We start from the raw sequence: 6,187 nt of genomic DNA on the forward strand, positions 1-6,187 counted from the left end.
CCAAAAGAGAAGTAGTCTTTTCCTCAGGTATGAAGTGGGTTGGCTGATAGCATTGGCTGAGATGCAGTGAAGATATGAACAGAACTTTTACATTCCCACTTCCAGCTAAAAAGTCCTTTGAAGTATGATCAATTGATTCCTTGAATGCTTAAAACAAGCAAACTTTGCAGGCAATGGGATCCATATGCGTGTTTTCTCATGAGTTCCTTAGAAAAGGATAGTCAAAACTTATATGCATACGTGCTTTTAATGTAATAGTCTGGCTATTTTATAGCTTCTGCCACCACTCCACCCCTCAAGAACGGATATTCGAACAGAGGATGAAAACCTGGCCCCACTAAAGCCAATGGGATTTTTAATCACCGATTTCAACAGAACAAAGATGTGGCTCTTTGAAGGCTGAGATTCACCCCAGCAGGCCAATGGTATTTGTGTTGACCTTCTGTACAGGGATGAATTTCACCCCAAGTGAACTAAGTTGTGGATAAATTTTCAGTTAACACCAGAGGTAGAAATTGGATCAGATCCAGTAAGATTCAAGCCAACCTTCACTCAAAAGGGGGCATTTTATAATTATTTTGTTTCTTTACTCCCAGAGCATGAATGAGAGCCTTCCATTTTGGCCCTCAATGATATTGGCAAACAAGAGTTTTAAGGCTATACCCACTACCACATCAATTTCCCCAATGTCTATTTCTGGTTCTATATTCTACCTGAACTTTGCTGAGAGAATTTCCGGAGCTATATGGTGACAGGAGGCTTCAGTGAATGTTAAACTTAGTTGAAAATTCTGGTCTTTCTTTCTCCAGCCAAATGTCTGGAATGAGCCAAGAAAAAGTAGCCAGGAAAACTGTACAACAATATTGCGTTAATAAATTTTGCATGCCCAAGATAAAACACACGAATAAAAACCCCTACGTATATGCCATGTGTCTTTTCTTATGTAACAGAAGTGACTTTCAGGTGAAAATATTTTATGACTACAATGTCAATACTACATGGACCCAATATTGTTTAATACTGGGAGGAAAAAATAGCCCCAAAATCTCAAGTTACCCTGGATGACTTTATTTCACAGAGTCATATTTCATCATGATGAGGAGTTTCATTCCAACCCAAATACATTGCAACAACTCACCATCATTTTTGCTAAATATCAAAAAGTAAATCATTTTCAACTGACTGCTCTTCAGAGTCTTTGTATCAGGAAAGAAACACAAAAGCCAAAAGAGTTAAAAAAAGGACAGACAGACAAGATGCAGCTATTTGTCATACAGAGTAAAGTGGTGAAATGGGAAGGAATGCAAGGACAGGAGTGCGCCAGAGTAGAATGAAAACAACTCTAGAAGGTTGATTTAGGATGCTGAAGTACAGTGGGTGTAATTCTTTAAATTATTATTATATAAGTTGATCTGAAAGCTTCAAGCTTGGTTGTTCTTACAAATAAGTTGTGTAGTTAGCCAATCTGATGTGACAGATGCTGACTGAGGCACTGTCTTATTCCTAAATTCCCTCTTTTGTCCTCTCCCCATTAGTGTCTTATGGCTATGTTAGCCTCATTACTACTATCATAGCACCCACCAGCCCCAACTGAGCTCCAGGTGTCATTGTTCTAAGCTCTGTACAAACACATAGTACGAGACAAGGCTTTGGGGCAGGGACTTGTCTAAATAGAGGAGACACAAAACTGTCTGCAACTGCAAAAGATGTTTTTAAACGTTCTCTCTCTCTCATTAGGATTATGATGCTGACCTTTTTTCAAATCAGTTTATAGGTAGATAGAGGAATTGTTTATTAGCAATATTATCTGCTTTAATCCAATCTTTCCAACTCTAAATTATGGAGCATAGTGGCACTGCCCCAGGCCAGAATTTTGTATTTTTTTCCTAATGCAACACTTTAAAAATAAACAAACACTCTCCTAGAGGGATATTGCATTTATTTAAAATAAGACAGCAGAAAAGAATCGTGAGTTTGCCTCATTTCCTTTCTTAAATGTTGCCTTTTTGATGACCTACTGGTACAGGTTAATGTTTATTGCATCCAGTTTAGCAACAACCTACATTGGAAACAATATTACTAGCCACAAACATGGACTGCATAAACTCCCACAGATGATAAAGGTTCTAGTTGTTGGCCAAAGCAGTCACTCTTAGCTTATTATTAATGCTTAAGCCAGTGAGCGGAAAAGTGAAATTACAGCTTGATTCTAAGCAGAGAGCTGTTAAAGCTCTGCAATCTCAGTTAATTCCTCTACACTACTTTTCTCTCAATTCTTAAAAGTAATTTTTTGTTGGCACATCTTCCTTTGGACTGAAATTCACCCTTTGTTCAGGACCAGTACAAGACTTATGCACTGCTGAAGTCCCATTTAAGCCTTCCGAGAGGCCCAAACCTGCAGATACTTACAGCCACAGTAAACTTTAGTCATATCAGTTAACTTCAATGGGACTACTCACATGTAAAGTTACACATGTGTAAGTGTCCTCAGGATAAGAGCCTAAAAGCCTGATTTTTCCCCTGTTGAAGTCAGTAGATCCTCTGTAATGTTAATTAGGGATCCCTAGGATTGTCTCTTTGTGTTATGTTTGTACAGCACCTAGCACAATGGGGTCCTGGTGCATGATGAGGGCTTGGAGGTGCTGTAATAATTGTTTAAGGCCTGCTTAAACAATTACTACAGCAATTTAGTAATTGTTTAAGGCCTGCTCCTAGCCACATCTTCCATCTTTGATGTTAAGCAACAGTGGTGTAACTACGAAGACTTCAGGGATGAATGTAGCCTCAAATGACTAAGTGCATTGGCTGTACACCTCCGGAATTTGTTAAGTCAGCCATTGTTAAAGAGGCACAGAATGATGCAATTAACACCAGGCAAAAAAGTCAGATAGTTATGAAGACGATTTAAGAATATTTGCTTCTAGACCTCATGAGAAAGTCTTTAAAATAATATCTCATGACAAAGGAAAAATGGATCTCAGTTGATAGACAACAGGGCATGGAGTCTTTTAGAAAAAATTTCACAACTAACAAATTGTCAGGTCATTGGGGCAGGGATAATTTTTTTGTTCTGTTTTTGTACAGCACCTAGCACAATGGGGCTAGATGACTAGGGCTTCTAGGTGCTATGGTAATAAAAAAGAAAATAAATGCTAATAAATGCTGTTCCTTCTCGTTAATCAGTCGAGTACATACTAAAGAAATGGTTCTCATTCAATGCTGCGCCAAATAGAAATACAAAATCCAGGAGGTATTTCCAGAATGGGTCTATATGGCAGGTGCGGGGTGACACGATAAAGGAGTGCAATGATGATGTATCAAAATGAATGTAATTCAGCAATGGTGACATTATAGAAATTATACAGATACTCCATTGATGGGGTCCACACACAAGGAGCCAGATCCTCATGGGATGTTAATTGGCATAGTCCCATTGGCATAAACCAGTGACTTTCAATTTACACCAGCAGTTGATCTGGTATGTACATTAGCTAGATTAAATGGAGGTCTAGAAGCATTTGTTAAAAAACTTAGTTCTGAAATAAAAAACCCCTACACAAATATTTAGCATAAATTAAGATACTGGTAAATTAATTTATTTGGAGAAAGAGCCTGGAAAATAAAATCTACTCTGTTCAGAATTAAGAAAGCTATCCCATCTGCGTTTAACAATGTTCTGTAAAAAAAGAAGAGGACATCTTACCATGGTTAAAGTGAACAAACAACAAAATGCCACAAAAAGGAATTAAAATGTAAAAATCAAAACCCCAACAAAATTATGAGAAATGGGAGGTTTAAACCTCCCAACTCTATTTTCCATCTGGATGGGCTGCTATGGCATGTTTTGTCTTCTGAATTGAGACACTTCCTTCTAATATTTGAATTAAGGTAGGGAAAGTATGCACAAGGCAAGAGTCTTCTTTCCAATGGAAATATCCTTCCAATAAAAATTATCTGAAAGACCAGAGGTACTTTCAAGAAAAATATTTTACAGACTCCCCCCCCCACTGTTTACATATCTCTTGGCTGGGCACTTTGGGTTTCTGAGGAGTTGTAAAGTTAGAACACAAAGAAAAATGAGACAGAAGCGGCCTTTTTTGACACACTCATCAAAGCACAGCAAACAGAAATGCTGTAAGTGGCACCAATTCATCTCCAAGCCCTTTTGCTTTTATAAAAACGCTGCAAAGCAGCAGGAAGGCAAGAAGTAAGAAAACACATTGTGTGCACCATCAAAGTGAGAAAACGAACAGACAGTACAATGTTTTGCCAGTTTCAGAAACTAGTGAGCGAGACAAAATTTTATGACAAAGGGGCAACCCACAACACCATGGGATTGTAATAAGGAGTCAGAGAGAACAATAAACGGTTTCAACCTAAGATCACATAAAAGTACTTGAGAGTCCTGTGTGGCTTTCTAATTGCTGCTTCTGGAGGGCCCACCCCTACCCCCCAATAATTGTTAAAGCAATACTGCCAAGGCTAAAAAGGCTAGATTAGATTTACCTGCTATGGGTACATGTATCTGCAGTCACTCCCAAACAAAGCCATGGGGATGTGCAGCACAAAGAATAGTATTGTTTTCCTCAGGAGATTTTTTGATCTTGAGGCTTCTGGGTGTGATGGCCTGGCTTGTCAAGTGTTAATTGCTCTTGACCATTGACTCAGCCTTTAAACCTCTTCCAGCTATTAATTTCACCACTTAGGATCTCTGCAGAGGTCATCTGTCATCACAAAATATTCTGATTCAATCAAGATTGGCTAAAAGCATATACATTTAAAGCAGTAAGAGGAGACATAGGAAATGGATTGTTGATATTCCTTCAGCTCTTAAAATGGACTAGTACAATACTATTTAAAACTTGGCTAGTTATGATTTACGGGCTCAGTATTGTTTTATAATGGTTTTCTTTTGATTTAATTTGCTTTTTACCCCCTTTCCCTACCCCCATAATTTATTCATAGTGATTTTTGTGGTTGATTTCTTGACTTCTGTATATTTTCCTTTGAATGCGAAGAGTAACAAACAACAATGAAAGTGTTTTCTAACTGGCTGCAGTTGAATACACCAACTGCTGCTTGTTGCTTTTAGGCAGCTTGCCAGAACAACATCTCTATGCTGATCACAGGCAGACAGCACCACATGTTGAGCAATTGATGTATTTCAGGTTGATAGGTTTTTATAGATCTTTTCCCTTTGAGGAGAGAAAAAAAACAAAAAACAAAAAAACCAAAACAAAAAACACCTCACTGAAGTCAAAGGGAGTAGTTTGAGGCAGGATTGCACATTTAATGGCAAACCCAGTTTGCCATGAGCTCTCCTTTCCCACCCAATATAAATTAAGGGTCTAATTCTGATGCCCTTCTACTAGGTACATTCTCATTGACATCAACAGGAGCTTTGTCTGGGAAAAAAAAAAAAAAAAATGAAATGGACCACCAATGGGATTTCCAATAACCAGTATTATCTCCCAAAGATGAAAATCCAGGGCTAAGCTTGCAAACCCCTTACTTGTGTGAGTAGGTTTATTGTCTTTAGTGGGACTATTCATAGGAATAAGAGTTTGCAGGATGGGCTCCAATCCACAAAGTTCTCATCCTCTTTGGACTGAAAAGTCCCATTGACTTCAATGAGAAAGGGATCGGGCCCCACCACAGATTGTTTCTCTTCAACTCTTTATTGCTGAAAAATGAAGTCAGCCTGGACAGGCTATTATTTCACTGTGTCACAGACAGCAATTGCAAGTTAGAGGAAGCCAGTATAAAGCTAATGTCAAACTGAATATCCCACAGAGATTCTCAGACTTAGCTGCCTATTGTCTCTTTCAAACAAATATTTGTTGCAGGGAAGTCACTTCTCAGTAGAAGACTGATGAAATTGAGCACAGTTTCCATTCTAACAGTAAAGTCTCACCAGACAGACCACCTATAAATGGTGTCACATCACAAGTCCTACATGAATAAATTTCAGTACTTCCATGCATTCTTTACAGTCAGGTTAAAGCGGAGGTCGTACCCCTGGAGGTACACAGAGGTCTTCTAGGGGTACATCAACTCATCTAGATATTTGCCTGTTTTTACAATTGGCTACATCAAAAGCACTAATGAAGCCAGTAGAAACTAAAATATCATACAGATTACAGAGCAGTATAAACAAGTCATTTACTATACACTGAAGTGTAAGTAC

The 6,187-nt window shown here is 38.4% G+C and overlaps 1 protein-coding gene and 1 long non-coding RNA gene across 2 annotated transcripts in view; one reads left to right on the top strand and one right to left on the bottom strand.

Moving 5' to 3' along the window:
• COL8A1 (collagen type VIII alpha 1 chain) overlaps window positions 1–6,187 on the top strand; it is a 119,860-nt gene that overhangs the window by 92,729 nt on the left and 20,944 nt on the right. The window lies entirely within an intron of this gene.
• The window catches only part of LOC122464156, an 81,082-nt gene that overhangs the window by 63,921 nt on the left and 10,974 nt on the right, over window positions 1–6,187 (bottom strand). The window lies entirely within an intron of this gene.

Source organism: Chelonia mydas, chromosome 1 (assembly GCF_015237465.2).
Source record: "Chelonia mydas isolate rCheMyd1 chromosome 1, rCheMyd1.pri.v2, whole genome shotgun sequence".
Taxonomy (NCBI): Eukaryota; Metazoa; Chordata; order Testudines; family Cheloniidae; genus Chelonia; species Chelonia mydas.